Below are 22,776 nucleotides of genomic sequence, written 5' to 3'. Positions count from 1 at the left end.
AAGAATTTCCCTTTGTTTCTGGAATCCAGTAATTGTATTATAATGTGTTTTCTTTGTAGTTATTCTGCTTGGGTTACAAAGAGTTTCTTAAATTTCTGGCATCTTTCATTAATTTTGCAAAAGTTTTGGCCAGTTATTTCTTCTCTTTAGGATGTTCAGTTACACATATGTTAGATATACTAGTATTCTCTCAGTCCCAGGTGCTTCTTATATTTTTTTCTGTATTTTATTTCTTTTTGTCTTGGTGGGTACCAATTTGGATATTTTCTATTGATCTCTCTAGGTCATTAATCTTGTATTCTGCTGCCTGTGGCATTAAACCTATTTATTGACTTTGAATTTTTAAATATGGTTACTGTCTTTTTAAGTTCTATGATTTCAATTAAATGCTTTTTTTCAGATTATAGTTCTCTGATAAAGTTCTCTTAAATTTAAATCTTTTTTTCCCTGGAAAATATTAACTATGATCGTTTTAAAGTCTTAGTCTGATAACTTTAGTGCCTGGATAATTTATTGATCTATCCTCATTTTCTATTTTTGCTCTTGGTCTTCAGTCATTTACCTCTTTGTACAGGGTTGCCTGTTAAGTTTGGATTGAATGTTGGACATTGTCTATGAAAAATTGTAAGAGATTTTCAATTTTTCTAATGAGATTTAAATTTTCTTTTGGGAGAAAGATATAGTATAAGCAAGTTACCTAGATTCGATGAGGGACTGAATTAATTGGAAGTTATACTTCAGCATTTGTGAGAACTGGTATATTTATAATTTGTGTTTATACTTAGGGCTTAATCTTTTAAGGATATTCTATGAAATCTTGGAATATTTGCCTTAACAGGATATAAATTCTGTTTTTGGTCTCCCTATCATCAATGTACAATTTTAGGGGTCAAATACATGCATAATGTTGGACTCAGTTTTCTTTAGAATACGGGGCCTTTCAGTAATGGCTTTCTTTGCCAACCGGAACTCTTAATTGTTGATCTCTCAGTCCAGTGAGACTGCTGGGGACATTAGAACACTATTTTCACTGGCTTTTGTGTCCTGAGCTGTGTGAATTAACAAGTACACAAGAGGAAAATATAATGGCAAATATAGGATCACTGCAATGCATTTTTCTTCTCTCTGCATTTTATACTCCTGACTTCTTTGGTTGTTCTTTAATATCTTCATATCTATAGATAAGTTTTGATTGACTAATTGTAAATGGAAGAGCTATACACACTTCATATACACACTTCATAAGGCTAGAGAAGGGGGAAATCTGCTACGTCTGCTGATATCACACCCTGTGGAATCTGGCATCTTGTGCTTGTTATATTCTGAGTTGTAGGAAAATATTTTCCCCACCATTCAACAACATTTCTAATGTATCTGGAGTTACCTCCTACACTACCAGAAAAACATGAAAAGTAATTCTTTTCTTTAATTTTTTTCTACCATTTTCATTTAAAACATGTAATAAATGTTGTGAGATGCTACTTAAAACAAAAATAGGGACAAATAAGCAAAACACAATTATGATAAATAAAGAAGCACTTTTCCTATTTGGAATGTGCTTTTTTTCTTTTAAAATGAATTACTATTGTTTTTCTTGTTCTTCCTTGATTATAACAGGTAAGAATTCTGATTGGTTTTCAAAGCTAGGATTTTACCAGAGTTCCTATATGAAAATTTCTGAGACTTTTGCCAATTTAGCTAGCACATTAGATTTGTAATTTATTTTTAGAGTATGTTTTCTTATGAGTTGTTTAAACTTTTGGACAACTTTTGGGGTCACTCTTCCATGTTAATAGCATCCTATTTTGATCCCAAGGTTAGAGCTATAGCTTCAAAAAGGAACAGATTTCATTGGGCCTCATTTAAAAGTTAGTGCTTTTGAAAAAAGGGTTTTATTATTTCTATGAGCCATCTTGAAATGAAGATAATAATTCTTCAATTCAGCCTTGTCATTTGCTATAAACACCAGCTGCCATAATTGTAGGTATTCCCACATGGGGGATTTTTACCAACTGTTAGAAAAAAATATTTTAAAAGGAGCACAAACAATCTGGAAATAGGAAGCAAAAGCATACAATGCTTGTGCAAATACAAAAATTTGAGTTCATCTATAGCTCACAATTTATATTTATTTCTGTCTGCTTACTTTGGACTTTTAGTTTCTCTTTTATTATATCAAAATATATTTACATAGAAATGTACACTTGAAATCTATATAATCTTATTATACAACTAGAGGCCAAGTGCACAAATTCATGCACCAGTGGGATCCCTCATCCTGGCCTGCTGGATCGGGTTGAAACTGGCTTTCTGACATCCCCCGAGCAGTCCTGAATTGCAAGAGGGTACAGGCCAGACCAAGGGACCCCACCAGTGCATGATCAGGGCCAGGCAGGAACCTGGGAAGTTGGCCAGCCAGCTGGAGAGGGACCTTGGGAGGGCTCCTGGACATGTCTGGCCCATCTTGTTCAGTCCTGATCAGCTGGACGCCAGCAGCAGGCTAATCTACTGGGTCGGAGCATCTGCTCCTGGTGGTCAGATGCATGTCATAGTGAGCAATTGAGCAGCCTTAGCATATCATTAGTATATTACACTTTGATTGGTTGAATGGATGATCAGATGACTAGACACTTAACATATTAGGCTTTTATTATATAGGATATCACCCTAATAAATTTCATAAAAATAAATTTAAAATCAGGAACACTAGGATAATACAGTAGTAGTTGATAATTAGGAAAAAAAATCTATAAATTTCCAAAAGAGGAGCAGAGATTATTTTCAAATTTTGCTAACTCATGTATAAGGAATTCTTTATTATGACATTCCTTGCTGATGTATAACATTAATGACAGTATGACAATATACATTGTTATATACATTTTGTATTAGGTTTATACAGAATAGTAACTTAAGAAATATATCATATCTCCTCTTAACATAGCTGTTAATATATTCATTTTCCCCTCCTACAATGTTCTCTTCCCACAGGGATCCTTATTCTATGATCAGTCTACCTATTTTATCCTTGACTTGCTTTGTGTCACCTGTCCCAATATATAAACCACCAAATCCTGTTAGTCCACAACGTCAGCTAGCTCTGCTTCTCCCTATCCACACTGCTACTCCTTAGTTTGTAATCAACCTTATCTCTTCCTGGGATAACTGCACCAGCCAGGTCTTTTGCCTCCAGTCCCAACTCCCTCTTCACAGTTCTCCACTCTGCACCCCCAGCCAGCCTTTTAAATGCAAATGCAAAATTCCTTTTCTTCAGACACTTCACGGACCCCCAATCCCATCTGCAGTACACCCTGAATCTTTAATGTGGCTCATATGTACTGTTGTGATCTAGCAACATTATCACTTCAGCCTCATCCCTCACCCTTTCCACTTTAGACGCTATCAGTTTTTAAAATATGCCAAGTTCTCTTTAGTCTCAGAGCCTTTGAAAATGTTCTTTTAGTTTAGAACCCCCCACCTCCCCCCCCCCCCTTTTTTTTTTCCTGAACTCCTTTTACCTTCCACTAAGTGCCACTCATCTTTAGGAGTCACATTGAACATCACCACCTCTGTGAAGTCTTTCTCGACCACCGCCCTTTTAAGTCTGGATTGATTTTCCTCATCTGTGTTTTGGCATCACACTATGCCTATATTTCATTGTTTGTTCACTAGTGGGTATCCCTCCCTAGACAGTAAGTACCATTATGCCAGGGATTGTATCTGATTTGTTCATGGGTTTAGCCTCAGAACCCAATATAGGGCCGAGCATATTATAGGTACTCAACTTCATTGAATGCCTTTTGTTAATGTTAAATTTCTTGTAGCTTTGTCTATAGTGACTTAATTTTCCCAAACAAAAACTTAAAAATAGGATTGTAAAGATATGAGCATTCTCGTGGAAGAAATGGGATAAACTCTTGGAGACTAGGACTGTCTGTAGCACTCTGGGACATATTGAGACCTCACTTTTATTCCCTAATTAACAAAATTGTGAGGTGCATGGTGTTGAGACTCATACAAAGTTTCACTCTACTCTGACTGGTCACTAGCTGTTATGGACTGAATGCTTGGGTCTTCCCAAAATTCATATGTCAACACCCTACTCACAATAGGATGGTATTAAGAGGTGGCGCCTTCAGGAGGTAATTAGGACTAGATGAAGTCATGAAGATGATGCCTCATGAATGGGATTAGTACTCTTATAAGAGTACTGAAAGAGTTCTCTCTCTCCACCCTCCGTATGAGGAGACAAGAAGTCAGCAGTCTGCAGCATGGAAGAGGGCTCTCACCAGAACCTGACCATGCTGACACCATGATCTTGCACTGCCGGTCTCCAGAATTGCTAGAAATAAATTTCTGTTGTTAATAAGCCACCAGTTTATGATATTTTGTTATAGTAGCCTAAATTAATACAGAAATTGTACCATTATAAGGAATTGGCTCATGTTTATGGAGATTGATATGTCCCACAATCTGCAAACTGGAGACCCAGAAAAGCCACTGGTATAATTCATTCTGAGTCTGAAGGCTTGAGAACAGGAGGAGCCAACAGAATAAATCTCAGCCCAAGAAGATGAAAAAGTGATGTCCCAGCTCAGCAGACAGGCTAGAAGAGGACGAATCCTTCCTTTGTTTGATTTTTGGTCTATTTAAGCCCTCAACGCATTGCAAAGTGGCCATTCATATTGGTTAGGGCAACCTACTTTACTGAGTCCATTGATTTAAATGGTAAATAATTCCAGAAACACCCTAACAGACATACCCAGGAATAATATTTAACCTGCTATCTGGGCATCCATTGGGCCAATTAAGTTGACACATTAACCCTCACAGGGGTAATGCTAAGGGAAAAATAGCATGTCTTATGAGCCACCAAAAAAATTCTTTAAGATCAGCCCTAACCTTTTTCAGATTATTTTTTGCTCTTGGCCTTTCAAAGAGTGATAAAACAAAGTTATTGAATATTTGGTAGATAAAACAACTTTTGGGGGGAACTACACTACTGTTCCATGTTACTAGTACTGATGACATTTCCTTCTTCCTACAACATTTTTATCCTTCACCTAACTGGCTTGCTCTAAACGGTCAGTCCTACAACTGGTTCTGACATGAATGTTGGTTGATATTTTCATTTACATTAATGAGCAAGATAAAAATGAAGCAAGGAAGATGTATGTCAGGACCTCACTCATTGATCAGTAAATGATGCCAGTGACTTCTTTGCCGAATGAGGTGTCAGTTTTTAAATACTGAAGAAATAGTTCCTTAATTTTTTGTGTTATTGACAATGTAAACCACTACAGACTAACATACTTCTAAGCTTAATCAATACTATGAACACTTTTCCCCAGTGCATTTTTAAATCCTAGACACCTATGAAACAGTAAATCAAGCCCTGACTCATAGAATTTTCCCATTTCTTCAGTAGAAATAGTCCCATCACAGCCAATTTCAAGCTACCAACATGAGGTCCCTAGACAGAGTTGGGAAAGAGATTTGCAATATCATAGCATTGTATAGTATTTCTGCTACACAGATGCAATAAGTGTAAATAGCCTCAAGAACACAGGTACTTTTAAAAATATGTTTTTATTGATTTTTTTTAGAGAGGGAGGGAGAGGAAGAGAGAGATAAAAACATCATTAATTGGCTGCTTCCTGCATGCCCCCTACTGGAGATCTAGCCCAAAACCTGGACGTGTGCCCTGACTAGGAACCGAACCAGGACCTGTTGGTTCTCTAAGTTGACGCTCAACCACTGAGCTACACAGGCCAGGCATAGGTAATTTTTAAAAGTACAATAAAATATTTAGAAAGTGATTACTTCTGAAAGTAAGTTTATATAATTTATTTTTAAATAATGGCTCTATTTAGAGTAGAAAAATGATTGGGGCTGGAGGTTGAGAGAAATAGGGAGAAGTTGGTAAAAGGGTACAAACTTTCAGTTATAAGATGAATAAGGTCTGAAGATCAAATGTCTGACATGGCGACTATAGTTAGGAACTCTGTGTTGTATAAATGAAATTTTCTGAGACTAGAACTCCAATGTTCTCATAAAGAAGGTAAAAGTGAGGTGATGGATGTGCCAATTAAAGGTAATGGGAATCCTTTCACAATGTATACACACCTCAAATCACCACATCAGACACTTCAAATAACTTGCATTTCAGTTTGTCATTTATGCCTCTATAAACCTGAAAGCCATTGGCCTTGTTTAAAAACTGGCTCAAAAATCCTGAAAACTTAACCCTTGACTCTCAAAGTTGGTTATGAGCTGGCTCCAGCATACCGTTAGGTCCGTCCCCTTTACCTGCTTTCCTCTGACCAGTGTCAAATCACTTTCCCAGTTCGAGTATTTTTAAAAAACATATCCGTGGAAATTGAGAATGATACTCTTATGTCCCTTCCAAAATAAACCTTGTACCTCCCCAATACTGTTCTTTCCTAAACTTTATTCACTTTAACACTAACTCTTCAAGATTTTTTTGTGAATTAATCTTGGGAAAATAATGTATTCTCTAGAAATGATCTTGTAATAATGTATTCTCTAGAAATGATTATTTCTAGAGAATACATTATTTTCCCAAGATTAATTAACTTTAATTTTCCCAAGTATATTAACTTTCTAAATGTTTGGAAAAGTCGTGCAAATACAAAGGGTGACTACTTTTGAAATCTGTGTGTCATGTCTCAAATGTATGGATTATGGAACACTTTTTTTTTTTTTTTGTAAAACATATGAATGTCCTATGGAATATAATTTGGAAGGTAACCAAGCCTAGATACATCCTCTGCCACCCAAGAGAAATTCATTCTATTTATCTCATACACATTTCTCTCCAGGGGCCAATGGTAAGTGCTTTGTGGCGTTTTTAATAACAATAACAACAATGACAATGACATTGTTTATCACTTGTTTAGTGTGCCAGGTGCTGTTGCAAAGTGGCTCATTGAATTTTATGAACTAGTGGTATTTGCTGAGTTATTCCCATGGCAGGTGAAACTTTTGAGGCTCTAGCTTGCTATTTTGTTCTCATGCATTTTAGATGAGCTTAGTGGGTAGTTAAATTAAGTGGCCACTATTAAGTTTTTCAGATATGGCTCTTTATCTACACCCATTCATTGCACCTGCACCCTCTTAACTAGCATGTGGTGTTTTAACTATGACAGGTTAACTATCTTAAATATAAGCATATTCTAAACTTATGGTGAAAGTGAGTATTTCTGATAATAATGTTCCAAATTCATTTTTACTAGAAATAGTTACAAGGAGGAGGTGTGCCTGACTGATTTCAAGGAGATGACAGATTAAAGAGGAAAAGAGATGAAAGAAGACAGGAGTGTAGAAACACAAAACGGTGATTACTAAGCTATGTGTTGACTTGGCAGAATAATGAAAGTGTGGACTCAGAGTTGGAAGGGATCTCCAGGGACAGCCTGGAGGAGTGCCCAACCCTCAGGCAGCGATCATGATCTCATTTCACAGATGAGGCCATGAGGTGCAGAAAGATGCCACAAGCCACCTAAGGCCAGAAGGAGTAGGTGCTGTATTTTCTCTTGCATTGCCCTTTCCCTTCACCTAGGTTGAAAGCCTTTAGTTCCACACCATAAATTTAAAATATATTTTGAAAGTAAAAAAATATATATTCCCTGGAAAAGAACCCCAGGAGTCAGCTACAGAGTCTTCCATGTGATTCTTTCAGGGAATAACTTTTTACCCTCAAGATGTAGAAAACCCCTTCTCCCCAATAGTTGAATAGAAATATGGGAAAATAGGAAAAGCCAATAAGACTAGCCCAGAAAGGGTTTTCCAAGTGTAGAAGGTGTATGCCTTGGATGGCTCAGGGAGAATGGGTACTTAATGAGCACCAAGAAAGTTAGACATATCTATGAAATACATCAGTAAAGATATCCTCAGATGAGGATTAAAAAATAAAAATGTAAATGCAACCAATTTCTGAATATTAATTTTGTATGCAGCTACTTTACTGAATTCATTAATCAGTTCTAGTAGCTTTTGGTGGAGCCTTTAGGGTTTTCTATGGACAATATCGAGTCATCGGCAAGTAATGACAGTTTTACTTCCTCTTTTCCAATTTGGATGACTTTAATTTCTTCTTGGCTGATTGCTGTGTCTAGGACTTTCCTTACTATGATGAATAAGAGTGGTGAAAGTGATCGTCTCTGTCTTGTTCTTGATCTTTAGGGAAATGAGGTTTTTTTTTTAGTTTTTTCCCCCCCACGGAGTATAATGTTAGCTGTGGATTTGTCGTCTATGGTCTTTATTATGTTGAATGTTCCCTCTGTTCTCACTTTGGTATGTTTCCCCTATTCTCACTTTGCTGAGAGTTTTTATCATACGTCGGTGCTGGATTTCGTCAAATGCTTTTTCTGCATCTATTGATAGAATCATGTGATTTTTATTCTTCATTTTGTTTATGTGGAGGATCACGTTAATTGATTTGTGGAAATTGCACCAACCTTGCATCCCCAGAATAAATCCCACTGGATCACTTGCTAGATTTGGTTTGCTAATATTTTTTGTTGTTGTTTTGCTTGTTTTTGGTGTTTTTTGTTTGTTTTTTTTTTTCTGCAAAAAGATATATTGTTTCATTTGGTCCAATGCATGGGAGAGGGCTTCAGGTTGGTTAAAAGAATGGCTAGTAGTTTTGGGGAGAAACTCAGGTAAAAGCCAGACACCAGGGGAATGCAGAGGGCCCCCTCAAAGGCCTCAGGGCTCCTAAGGCTCCTACTTGTGCTTGGGGCTGAACCTTTCAAAGAGAAACTTGCCCAGCCCAACCCAGCCTGGGTGCCGCAGCCTGCGGAAGTGAGTCAGGTGTAGCCCATCTTCTTGATGAGTTTCCCCTCCTCACCCGGAAGTGGTTTTGCAGGAAGTCACAGAGATGAGGTCTGTGCGGGGAGAGCCAGGGCCTGCAGCTACACAAGGGCCTGGGTCACGCGCTCCTCTCCAAGGCCAGGGCGGCTGCCATGGTCCTGAGTTTTGCCCACTCACCTTGGGAGGCTTCAGCGCGTCCTGGAAGGAAATGTTTTGCAACTTTAAGAGCTGCTCAGCGCCCTTGGGCTTCTCTGCCAACTCGAGGAAGAAGCGGCCCACGTCCTCGAGAGCTACGTCGTCAAGGTTGAAATAGAAGCCCAGAGAGAGGTAGGTGTGTGTGTGTGGGGGGGGGGGGGGGGGGAGGGGGGGGCGCGCGCAAATGCGGGTTGGCCACAGCCCCCACCTCGGTGGAATAATTCTGATGAATTTGGGAGGGCAGGGTTGTTCGACACTACGGAGTTAAGGTAGAAGAAAACCTGGTGTGTTAGCTGGTCTGGAAGGTGGTTCTGAAGGTGGTGACTGGAGAGTGGCCTGAGGCTAGAAGAAGGGGCTTCCCTGGGTCTATTCTGTCCAAACACAGCGGAAGAAGAGACAGATCTGGTCCCCTCAGGGCACTGCCTGGTTTGCTAATGTTTTGTTGAGGATTTTGCATCTATGTTCATCAGTAATATTGGCCTACAATTTTGTCTCTGCAGTGTTTATCTGGTTTTGGAATTAGGGTGATGCTGGCCTACTCAAATGAGCTTGAGAGTGTTCCTTCCTCTTGAATTTTCTGGAATAATTTGAGGAGGACAGGTGTTGTTCTTCGAATATTTGGTAAAATTCACCTGTGAAACCAAGACTTTTGTTTGCTGGGAGGTTTTTTTTTTTTTTTTTTCTTCTTTTCTTCTTTATTTTTCTGCTTTGATTTCATTGGTTACAATCAGTCTGTTCAGATTTTCTGATTCAATTTGATTCAGTTTTGGAAAGTTCTGTTTATATGAACTTAACCATTTCTTGCAGATTGTCCAATTTGTTGGCATACAGTTGTTTGTAATATTTTTTTTACAATCCTTCATATTTCTGTGATATCTGTTATGATTTCTCTCCTTCCATTTCTGATTTTATTTATTTGGGTCTTCTTTCTTATTTTCTTGTTGAGTCTGGTTAAGGGTTTATCAATCTGTTTTACCTTTTCAAAGAACCAGTTGTTGGTTTCATTTATCTTTTGTATTTTTAGTCTCTATGTCATTTCCACTCTAACCTTTATTTTCCTTCTTCTACTTTGTGCTTTGTTTGTTCTTCTTCTAGTTCTTTTAAGTATAAAATTTGATTGCTTACTTGGGATTTTTCTTGCTTCTTATGGTTGGCCAATATTGCTATGCGTTTCCCTCTGTGTTCCATAAATTTAGGGTTGTTGTGTGTTCATTTTCATTTGTCTCAAGGTGAGTTTTGATTTCTTCCTTGATCTTATTCTTAACCCATTTGTTGTTTAGTAACATGTTATTTAGATTCCATGTGTTTTTCCATTTATCTTCTTGTAACTGATATCCAGCTTCATACCACTGTGGTCATAGAAGAGAGATGTTTGATAGGATTTCAATCTTTTAAATTTAATAGAATTTTAATGTGACTCTGATAACAGCTGTGTAAAACTTTCATCAGTAAGATAAATGAACAATATGAAGGTAACATTTAAAAAATAAAATTATAAAGTTTAAGCTCTCCAGTATACCAAAACTGCCAGATCCAATAGCAATACATCAATACCAAGGTCCATGGGCTGTGTAGTTCCTGGCAAGAGCTTTAACTTTATCTCTTTCTCCCCACTCATGGACCCATATCAGAGTGGAGCTGAATAAAAGTAACATTACTCCAGTTTATTAAGCATATGTAAATTATTATTGTTAGTAATATAATTTTCATAAAGCTGAGCCTCCCTGTGGCTCTTTCTCTTCAAGGGATCACATTCAGAGAAACATTAGTCTGACATTCAAAATAATTGAGAAGTAATTTAATTCTTCACTTCCCTTGAAAATGCCAAAAGAACCTAAATCCATATTTTATCCTTAAAATAAATCCTTTTCCTCATCTCTATTACTTTCAATTTTTCCAAATCATTCTCAGATGCCCCTGTCTTTCCTCGACTGTTACTCCTAAAAATTCACAAACCCAGTCCGATTAACTTTTTATTCCTCTTTCCTCTGCTTCCTAGCTTAGCTCTTAATTTTGTAGATTAATTTTGCATCTCTTGCTTTTATTAAATTTTAAGTTTCTCCTTTATCTGCATTTTGTGCAACAAAGGGATAGTGGTTCCAAAAGCTGATTCTGGAAAGAAGAAATTATTTATTTATTTATTTTATTTTAGAATTGGGGGCAGAGAGAAGAGAGAGTAATTTTACAAATCGTATAGCATAATATTTTTGTCACAGTAACAAATTATTTGCTATGTGCCTCATAAATGATCTTAACTCCTTGTTTGAGAACTTTTGATATATTCTTCTGCCATGTATATATTTTGCTATAGTAAAACTTTGATATAGTAGCCTAACTCAGGTGAGGTGGTGTCTGTTAAAGCCAAAATTCTGTTATATAAAAACAGTAGGTTTTCCGAGTGCATACGTTAAACAATTTACAGATTATTTAGCTTACTTATTTTTATTTATGTAAACATGTTTGTGTAATTAAAATTAAGTATGTATGAAAGTATAACTTAACAGAAAAGTTTTCTAAGTGTATTGCTGTAATTTTAAGTTTATGCTGAATAGGTCTAGTAAATGCCTGCACCAACCAATCACTATGAGTTAACAAATGCCCACAGCTGGGGCATGGCTTAACGCAGATGGAAACAGCCAGCACACATTAAATCAGCTGCAGAAAGTAAGGCCACACAACAACAGAACCAATTACCGCGCATAATGCAGTGCGATCACGTGCTGATCATTCTCGGAACATTGTTTATGAGTGGTAACTGTCGGATTTAAATATGTAGACTACAGTTGTAGGTATGCAGAATTTATGTGTGTTGGTGAAATTACCACAGTGTTTTGTCCCCCCCCCCCCAACATATGGCCTGTTCGCTAAAATGTTTAAAAATAACAGTGAATTAATAACAAACAAACAAACAAAAAATAACCTGTTAATTTAATTATAAGAAAATCTTGGTTAAAAGCATTTTATGACGTCTGACATATGGCCTGGAAATTTTGTCCATTAAATCTGAAGTCCGTTAAATCGAGGTCTGCAAAATTGAGGGTTTATTGTGTTCTAAGGTAGTGTGGAAAAACCTGATGCAGTAGTTTTATACTTCTAACTAGGTAATTTCTAATACTCTTAAGGTTTCCTCATCTCTCTATTTAAAAAAATCTAATGACAACTTTCAAAACATGCCTAATTTTAATTTACTTTCAACTAAGACATACCATATATAAAACTTCATTTTGTGAAAAACAGTGATGACTCAATATTTTAAGTATATCTTTAGTCAATCAAAAGGAAGAGGTAAAGCAATCCTTGAACTTTAGAGCAGGCACCACATGCTACTATAGCAATAGCCACTGTGGGAACTAGATTAGGGTAGTACCATTAATTTAGAAGTCAGTAATTATCCTTTTAATAAGTGGATTACTAATAACATGGTATTGGTAATTTAGTATAATTATAAAAATGCTGCATGATTTAACTTATGAATGCATAAGCCACATTATTCAATGATCCACTTAAAGTTTCACAGGATTAACCAATCATCTGATTTAATCAGTGATACAGACTGTGTATGAGAAAGGAGTAAAAACTAACAAGCAGAAGGGAGTAAGCAGAAATTATTGACTACTTAAAAACTCCAGTTCATCCTACTACATTCCAGTTTTGAGGTTTTGGTCTGGAAATAATGTTGGCTACAAAACTTCTTTTACAGACTTTGCTGCAAAGTCTATTTCCAACACTTGGGGTGAAGTGAATGGAGCGCTTTTCTAAGAATTCTGGAGATTAGGGTCCTCTGCCGTTCGATCTAGATCGGCAAAAAGCCAACGCTTAACAATTGTGCTCTTCAAAAATAACTTCACGTTTGGAATCATAGGCATGATTGTAAAGGTATTTTTATTCTAAAGTAGATTTTTCGTTGATCCAAGCAACCTTTAGTTAAGAACTCTGACCAGGTTCAAATTTCAGAATCATGGTTTTTGAAAAGTGCAGTTGCATGCTGACACAGCTATCGGGTGTACATTCAGAAGAGGCTCTGGTGGCTACACTGGCAGTTTTGATCTGGGATTAATCTAGATTTCCTGAATGTGATTCCCAGAAGAGCAGATGAATGTGTACATTGACAGACACAGAAGCTCCGCTTTCTAAGAGACATTCCCAGGGAGACAAATGTGAAACCAGAGAGCGCGGGCAGACAAAGGCAGCTCACGCAGAATCCTCCCCAGGCCATGGTAGGAGCTGCGCTTTTTACTAGTAGACAGACGTTTAACCCTCCCTCTTCAGGTCTGCTTTCTCCTCATCTCCACCATGAGGAAAGAGATTACTGTAAAGCAAGCCCTGCTGGGCTATCTTCGGAGCCACAGAAAACACAAATAAGCAGAGGAAATGGCAAAGAATAAGGTCCTTAGTGTCCATCATGGTTTATTTCTTTTTAATTTTTTTATTTTAAAAATATATTTTATTGATTTTTACAGAGAGGAAGGGAGAGAGATAGAGAGCTAGAAACGTCGATGAGAGAGAAACATCCACCAGCTGCCTCTTGCACACCTCCTACCAGGGATGTGCCCGCAACCAATGTACATTCCCTTGACCGGAATCGAACCTGGGACCTTTCAGTCCGCAGACCGACGCGCTCTACCACTGAGCCAAACCGGTTTCGGCCATCATGGTTCATTTTATTAATTTTTATCGATGTTAGAGGAAGGAAGAGGAAGAGAGAGAGAAACAAAAATGAAGAGAATTATTGATCTGCCTCCTGCACGCCCCCTACTGGGGATGGAGCTTGAAACCCAGGCATGTGCCCTGATGGGGGGAATCAAACTGCACCCTCCTGGTTCCTGGGTTAATGCTCAACCACTGAGCCACACCAGCTGGGCCATAATGGTTAATTTTGTATGTCAACCTGGCTAGACCATCGTGGTACTCAGATATTTATTCAAAAATTATTCTAGATGTTTCTGAGAAGGTATTTTTCAGATGAGCTTAACTTTTACATCAGGAGACTTTGAGTAAGCAGATTACCCTTGATAATGTGGGTGGACCTAAACCGACAGTTGAAGACTTTAATACAAAAAGGGCGATCTCCTGGAAGAAGGGGAAATTCTGCCAGCAGACTACCTTTGGACTCGAACTCCAATTCTTCCCTGGGTCTCCAGCCTGCAGCCTACCTTGCAGAGTTTGAACTTTTCAAACAATCACGAGCCAGTTGCTTAAAATCCATCTCTCTCCCCCAACCCCTCAGCCCCAAGTGAGTAAATGGCAAAATTGGGTTTTGAACCCAGGCTATCTAACTTTGGCATCTGTGCTCCTAACCAATTCACTGGAGTTCCAGAAATGATAAAATCCTCCAGGAAATTCAACAGAGGAAGCCATTGATGTGTTCCACAAAGAACACAGGAGTAACTTGTGGAATAGGAGTATCTTTGTGCATTCCCATAACGTGGGGACACACTGAGCAGGGTGTTTGAGAACTGCAAAATATCCTGTGATATTTAGGGCATTTCTATGCTAAGTCACAAGAACATCCAAGGAAATTTTCCTTTCACTGTGAGTGGTGAAGTTGTTGTTTTCCCCCAAGGCATAGCGCGAAGCTTTATGGGTCACACAATATTAAAGTTGCAAGACTTTGGAGAAGTCTTCATCTAAATCTCTTATTTCAATAGGGGGGAACTGATGCCCAAAGGGTTGAATTGCTTGAAACTATCCAATTAGTGAAAACCTGTTTACTAAAGAAAAAAGGTAACACATGTAACCAACAAATTAGAAGCAGAGCTGGAAGAGGAACTGGGATCTCAGTCTTGGTTTCATTTCTCTTAATAAAAAGCCCCCGTTCCCATGGTGAGCCCTCTAGCGGCCATTTTTTTGCATGACAACCCCACCTCCCTCATCCAAGTGGATTGTATCAAGGGTAGGAATTAACCCATTGGTTCAGTCTGATTCCTGAAAATTTAAAGGTAAGCCCCATAGAGAAACGATTTCCCCCTTCTTTTGGGGGCTGCATTTATTTAAAGAATATAAGCTCTGAAGTTGCAAGTTGGGAATTTTCCACAACAGAAAAGGAGATTTATAGAGATACTAACTGCTATAAAAGATAAATTTCCAAGTCCCAATTGCTTAGCAGCATGGACTTGAATTTAAGAGGACAGCACTGTATTTCTCAGTCATATCAAGTCCATGGTGGTTGGGGATAGGGTGACAGCAGGAAGAAGGAACATGCGGTTACTCACGGCCCAAGCTCCTCTTGGGGTCCCACCTTCCTCCAGGGGCCCAGTCCTCATTCTGCCATCAGGTCGGGAGGGAGAGAACAGAGAGTTGCATACGAGGGTCTTGTGGACCAGCCATTGACGTGGAGGCCAGAACTGAGCTACACAGCTACGCCTGCTGGGAAATGTAGTCTAGCTGTGTCCCCAGAAGAAATCAAACATGGATTTTCTGAACTACCAGCCGGTAGCTGTCCACAGAGAAAGCTAGTCAATAGAGAGCAGGAAGAATGAACAGATGGGCTGAGGAGAAGAGATGAAATGGGGAGAAAATCTTCATGGCTTTTCAGATTCTGGCGTCCCCCCTGCATTCCCCTCTGTGGAAACGAGCTGACGTTGGCTTTTGTAGTCCACAAACAAGGCAATCCTACCACTCACACTCAGGAGGAAACACGTAGCTTCAAACTCTCCATCTTTAGGAATGCACTGTGCGCTTCTTTTACTTGTACCCTTTCCATGACGACATCAGCCGACCGGAGATCAGTGTTTACAATTCTGCTAAAACCCCTTCATAAAGATGCTGCCGCCGAAGCCAGCATTTAAAAAGGCAAACCAACAGCCCTGCGAGCAGGCTGTGCCGGGAAAGAGTTGGTTATTATATCACACACATTGATTTATAGGTTTGGTTTGCCTTTACCTAAATGTCTAGTTATTTAGCAGCTGTTATGAATCAGCCCGATAGAGGATTAAGCAGGGGCAGGGGTGGGGGTGAGTAGGTGAAAAAATGCTTTAATCTTAGGCTACAATAGAGACAAGTCGAGTCAGGTCTCATCCAGTCATTTTGGCTCCCGGATGCTTCTTAAAGGGGAGCATTGTTCAGCTGGAAGGTGAGACAGCTCAGCACCGACCACTGGCCTGAGCCCACAGCAGCCCCGTCAATGGCTGAGACAGGCAGGGCTGATTATGGGTTGGAAAGCAACGTATCAGTAAACACCCGGAGTAGCCGGCTCGGTGGAAATAGTTCTGACTCGCATTGGCTTTAAATAGACAACTTACTCCAAAAGTTCGGATGAGGACACGAATATATAAAGTATCACATACGTTACCAAACAGAGATCAAGACAGAATTCAGTCCTGCTGGTTTCTCTGCTGATTGTGTGCAAAGTTCATCAAAGTTTTGGACCATAGTCAGGGGGGATTCAGCAAGTCGGGGTGTCTCTTTGTAAGAATATATTTCGCTGATTGGACTCGCTGAAAAGCCTGAAACCCTCTTCTGAGATGAGACGGAGGAAAAGTTACTCCTTATGTATAAACAGAGTGCTGAGGCAACTCTCTACTCTCTCCTCTCTCGGCAGGAAGGATGGCCCTGACAGGTCTCCTAGGGCAGTGGTCAGCAAACTCATTAGTCAACAGAGCCAAATATCAACAGTGCAACGATTGAAATTTCTTTTGAGAGCCAAATTTTTTAAACTTAAACTATGTAGGCAGGTACATTGTTATTAACTTAATGAGGGTACTCCTAAGCTGGCCTTTGCTAAAAGCTCAAGGGGCCAAAGAGCCGCAGTTTGCCGACCACGAGAAGAGGAAGAGACTTGGGTGCTGGTCCAGCGAGGCTCTGCCTCTGTGTCTGGACTTGCCCTTTGCCTTACTCGCTTTGGTCTGTGCTTAGATGTCTGTCTTGCTCCAACCTTGGCCTAAGCATTACTCTTGTCGAAAGGATAGCCGAGTGTTTCTTACTTGATTTTCCCACTAGGTGTTGCTTCTCTTTAAAATGCTCTGCAGATTTCTAGCTCTAGCTCTTTTACCTGAACTTAAAGACCAACACACACATGGCAATTATTTTGTTCTGTTTGGAAGACAAAAATGGATGCTCTCCGTACAGAATCATACTTGCTTTAAGGTTAAAGGCTCCTAGCCCCTGGCACATAGCAGAAACTCCGTGGCTGTGACTTAATCCGTTTATAGCAAACATGGAGCAGAAAGGGGTTTTAGAAAAGAATATCACCACCACCAAAATTATCACTCCGCTTACGTCCACTACACTTTATAAGTCTCTTTACAGCTGCTTGGGGGAAAAAAGGTATTTGCTAAAATGTACCTGAATGGCTTATCCCAGTGAAAACACCAACTCCTGAGAAGCCAGTGAATAGTGTGTCTTGCCCAGAGGTATACATCTGACAGAAGCCATCTCTTCTCATGCTGAGATCCAGAGGGCCTCCTTCCAGCCAAACTGTCTCCACATCTAGAGACAAGAAGAAGAGGAAAGCTCAGTCTTAGGGATCCCTTGAGGCCCTGAGTCTTTGAGTAAAAAAGTATGTGGTTGTAAGAGCAATATGAACTGTACCTGTATCTTTAATTCATTTGTTCTCCAGCCGCTGGGCCTTTGCACAGGCTACAAGAGAGAAACACAAACAGCTCAAAGGACAGATCGAGTTGGGTAAGGCAAGACCAAGTCAGGACACAGTAGAGGACACAGGCCTTTACTCAGAAATACTTTCCCACTGCATTTCACCTCATAGACTCTCATCTTTTTTTAGATCTCAGCAGTCAGTTTCTTTTCTGACCTTCTTACTGGTGCGATACTGCAGTTATATCCTTTTGTAGCTCCATGTACTTCTCCTGCATAGCACTATGACTCTTGTACTTGTTTGTGCTATTCTCTTGGACTATAGTCTCACTAGAGTCATCCCTATGAGGTCAGGGCTTTGATTTTACGCACTGGAGTTCCCATTATAGCACTATGCTAACCAAATTGGCACTTGTTAATAAATGCATAAATAATTGCCTATTGATACATGATCCAAGATTACTACTCGGTCATCTAGTCCAGAAAGCAAGTAGATCATAGAGAGAAGCACCCAAGCAAATCACATCGGCTGGAGATTTCCACATAGAGGAAAAGGAGGCGACCGGAAGGTATTTCTCATTTGGTTGTTGTGTAGCCAAAATGGTATCCCAGGCAAAGGAAGGGTGGAGGCTGGAGAGAGTTGAGGGTGATTTTCCAAGACAAGCCCCAGCGGCAGGCAGTCCTGCTGAAACCAGAGAGGCACAGGCTTCCCTCCAGCCTCCGGCGTCTACAAAACCCATTAAAAGGCATTTATTAGGCACCAAGATGTCTCTTCTCTTCCAGAAGAATCTCTTATTATTATTATAGCTGGCTGGCCAGATTGTTGTATATGTCCCTAAAAAGTGATTTGGGAATTGAATTTCTGATAAACTACATTCTAAATACACTAGGGGACTGTGTCTTAACTTGGGATTCATGAAAAAAACAAACTTCATAATCTGAGTTCATAAGATTATATCCAAAATGTGGTTAATGTGCAAATATGTGCATATTTTTTTTCCACAAAAAAATAATTCTGAAGCTTTTAATTAGATCCCAAAGGACTTTTTAAGTTCAACGAGTTTAAGCCATTTCTAGGGGAACATATGGAATCCTGTAGCAAGTTTTTTTCTAAAGCAAAGACTGATTTACATATTATGTTGATATACAATAATTATTGTTTGTGTATTATTTATATAATATACTAGAGGCCTGGTGCATGAAAATTTATGCACTGGAGGGGGAACCCTCAGCCCAGCCTGCCTCCTCCCACAGTACAGGAGCCCTTAGGGGTGGCGACCCAGCGAACAGGGGCAGGTGATGCCCCATCACACCTCTGCTGCTGTCACTGCCAGCAGCGCAAGCCTCCGTCAGCTCTGGGTGCTGGGGGCTAAGGGGACTGGGGGACTCCAGAGGCAGGCATGTGGCAAGGCCGGCCGCCCCAGCAGGGCTAAGAGGACTGGGCACCACCATCTTGTGGCTGTGGTGCCATCATCATTGAGAGCAGGGCAGTCAATTAGCTTATTCCCTCTTTACTGGCTATGGGCATTGCCATCTTTGTGACAGTGTGAGGGTTAGTTAGCATATTCCCTCTTTATTAGATAGGATTAGTATGTTATTTTGTACAGAGTCATTAGAATAATTTCTAACTTCTGTAATATATCAGCCTATTCATGGAACTTGTATATGCAGAAAAATAAAGTAAATCTGAGTGCTTTTCACAGGGAAATTTAAAAAATTATACTTACGTTTATTAGAAGTAGATTATTATTATTATTATTATTATTATTACTAGAGGCTCAGTGTATGATAACAAGTTGAGAGAGAGACTGCAAAGGAAATAAGAAGCTCTCTATTATGGCATCTTTAATGACACCTTTTCCTCCCCTTTGGACAAGGTGCTCTGCATTTCCATTTTGTATTGTGGCCTGCAAATCATGCAGATGACTCTGCCTTCGGCTAATAAGTGGCCAAGGCACAATCTGATCCTATATTTTCTGTATCCAAATAACACACTGAACCACCCTTCTTCCTGTGAAACTCACAGAACAGTGGTCAGTTAATGATGTCCATGTATCTATCATTCCTTATTTCTAGCACCGTGACTTCTGACTTTGAGGGAAGAAAGTACATTGGTTAAGTGTGGCAGACATTGAAGTGCACGACCCAAGTTCCCTTTCATGACTGAGCCGTTCATGCCACGTTGGCTTATGAAAGCTCGCAGATGAGTCCCTGTCTAGAATGCCTTTGGCCAACAGGACTTCTTCCCCCAACTTAATACAATGTTGAAAGATCATCCCAACCAGAGCTTCCCATGTGACCTTTGTTGCTACTAAATCGCAGATCAATTTCTCCTTCGGCTCAACCCTTCTTCCTTCACTCTCTCCTGGATATAACTCCCCGGGGACAGCTCCAGAAAACTTGCAGCACAAACATTCTTGCTTCTGAGCTTCTTTCTCATGAACTCCCACCTAGGACATCAACACAGTGAGCACTAAATTTGAACAAATGTGCCCTACATTGTTCAAGTCACCAGTTTACAGTATCTAAATTGGCTAAATGTTTGGTTTTAGTCATAGCTGCAATTACCTTGACTTCTATCCACACCCAATAAGATTCTGTTATTTTAGTGTTTTACTCTGTGGAGGCAATTTCTGTATACTTGTTATCAGAGCCCTGGCTAAACTAGAGAAACCACAATTCCTATGCAAGCCATGAATCCCATTAGACCTACTTTAGGATGCCATTCTTGCTCTTACAAGCATTTTCCTCTTTACTCACTCAAGGAGAGATATATTAAAGGCAATCCTTTAGGGTTACATCAGTTATCTTCCTAAATCTTTTTGTTGTTTTTAATCTTCACCTGAGAATATATTTTCCATTAAATTTTTTTTTTTTTTTTTGAGAGTTTAAGGGAGGAGGAGAGACAGAGAGAAACATTGATGTGAGAGAGACGCATGGATTGGTTGCCTCCCGCATGCATCCCGGGCTGGGGATAAAGCCTGCAACTTGTTTTGAAATTATATGCCCTTGACCAAAATAGAACCTGAGACCCTTCAGTCCGTAGCTGACACTCTAACCATTGAGCAAAACCAGCCAGGGCTCTTCCTTAATCATTTGAAAGACATTACTTAACACTCATATCTCTTTTTCACTTTAAAGTATTTTTGGGTTAGGTTTACTTCAAAGTGTTTAACTTGAACTTTCTAAACTGTCATTTACATGACTGTTGTTTAATACAGACTTATTAAGGGGCAGGTTAGCTATAAAAATCAGTCTTACTCATGTGATTTAAATTAAAATAAAACACCAAATACCTAAATGTCCTGGGCACAAGTTGGAACTGCCCCAGAACAAGTTGGCTGTATGTAATGGCATTTCTCATGAGTAAGTGCAGCAGTCCAACTCATTTGGGAAGCATGAGGCTGACTAAACCCTAACTTTTGGCTGGCAGAATTAGGAAGATAAAAATGTAATAGCTTCTGAGTCATCAGCCCATGGGTAAATATATTTTATAATGAAGAGAAAGCTGTCCATATAGAGGCTATTTAATAATTTTAAGCCTTGTAGATTTCCCAAACAGTCCATATCAATTCCTGGGTATTGGTAATTAGCAGAGGGCAAGTATAACACAAATTTAAAGAGTGACTATCCTTTATTTTTATTTGTCAATGGACAATACCCTTTCTCTCTTCTGTTTCTCCTTCCTCACTTCTACCACACACAGCACATGGATCCACCAGTAATCTCGATTCCTCAATGTTATCTGTTAAAAAAAACCTATCAGGGCACAAAAAGAAATAAACAAAGCACATTAAATCCACCTCATATCAAAAGGCAGGTTTGAATGCCCAAAGTGGAACTGGAGCGATTGTTTATCACATGCTGGTCCAGAGCTGCGTCTTCCTGAGTGTACAGGGATAGACCCTGGGCTGTGAGTTGTGCTGAGATAGTTGTTCTTGTCACGTGTCGTCACACAAGATAGTCATCCACGTGGCTTGTGGCCATTTATAGAGCAACATGGACGCTCAGCCAGAACAGGAGCCCCAAGGCCCAGGGTTATTCCAGTCAGATTTTGGCTAGGAAGAGACCAAGGCAGTTCCAAGGCATTCCATGTGCATTAGTAAATTAACTACCAAAGCAACCCCTTTTATAAGGATACAAACAAAAACCCCTTCAGAGCCTGGCAGGGCAGGCCATGTGTGAGAAAATGAGGGTCACTGCTGAGCTCTGGAACCACATGAAGGGACAGCTACTGCTCAGCGTTGTGCCACAGTGAAGTAATGGACCTCTAGTGTTGGCAAATCGTATATTTTTCTAAAGGTATTCGAAATCCAAATGTTTATATGATTCTACTTTTTAATGTTAGCAGCCAATTATTTTTTAAAAACCAACGCATTGACTAACAAAACACACCTATCTACCAAGTCTTCACCATGGCTACCAGCAGGCCCTCATGACCTCTCTGACCTTCCTGCAGCTTTCTGCTCACTCACTCTGTCCAGCTATTCCTTGAATGTGTAACCCACTCTCCTGTCTCATGGCCTTCTCACCAGCACCCTCCTCAGTAGAATGGCTCTTCCCTAAAGTCACATGACTCACCCTTCACTACCTTCAGGTATTGTTTTAAATGTCTCCTCTCTCTTGAGACTTTCCCTGGTCACCCTATTGGAAATCACATCTTGTCTCCCTGTGTCTCTTCCTACTTAATTTTTATAGAAAACACTTATCATGATATAACATACATGCATTTTATTTGACTTTTTTTCTTTGCTGTTTCCTATGGTGGAATGTAAACTTTGAAATGTAAAGGCAAAGATTTGCTTTATTTTGCTCATGGCTTTATCCCCAGCTCCTAGAACAGGATCTGGAACCTAGTAGACACTTGCTAAATGATTTTGAATGAATTAATGACTGAATGGGTAAATTTGCAGGCCATCTTTGGTCTGTGGTCTAAGCTTCTCATTTGTAACTTCTGATATATACTGAACAATCTCCTGGGACAACCCAAAGGAAGGCAACAGGATGAAATTTGGGCAGTGAACATCTAACCTCTTACTTTCTGAGACATTCAAGTTACCAGATAATTCACAACCTCACAGAGCATTTCTATTAGAGTGTTCTTCACAGGCAAAAGGAAAGCATATACAACAATGTCAAACTTAATCCCATAGTATTTTATTCACTCCACTGATTAGATGCTTATCCAGCACTGACAAGGTTCAGAGTCCAAGC

Source organism: Pipistrellus hanaki, assembly GCF_964339955.1.
Source record: "Pipistrellus hanaki genome assembly, chromosome: 11".
Taxonomy (NCBI): Eukaryota; Metazoa; Chordata; class Mammalia; order Chiroptera; family Vespertilionidae; genus Pipistrellus; species Pipistrellus hanaki.
This window is presented reverse-complemented; position numbering follows the sequence as displayed.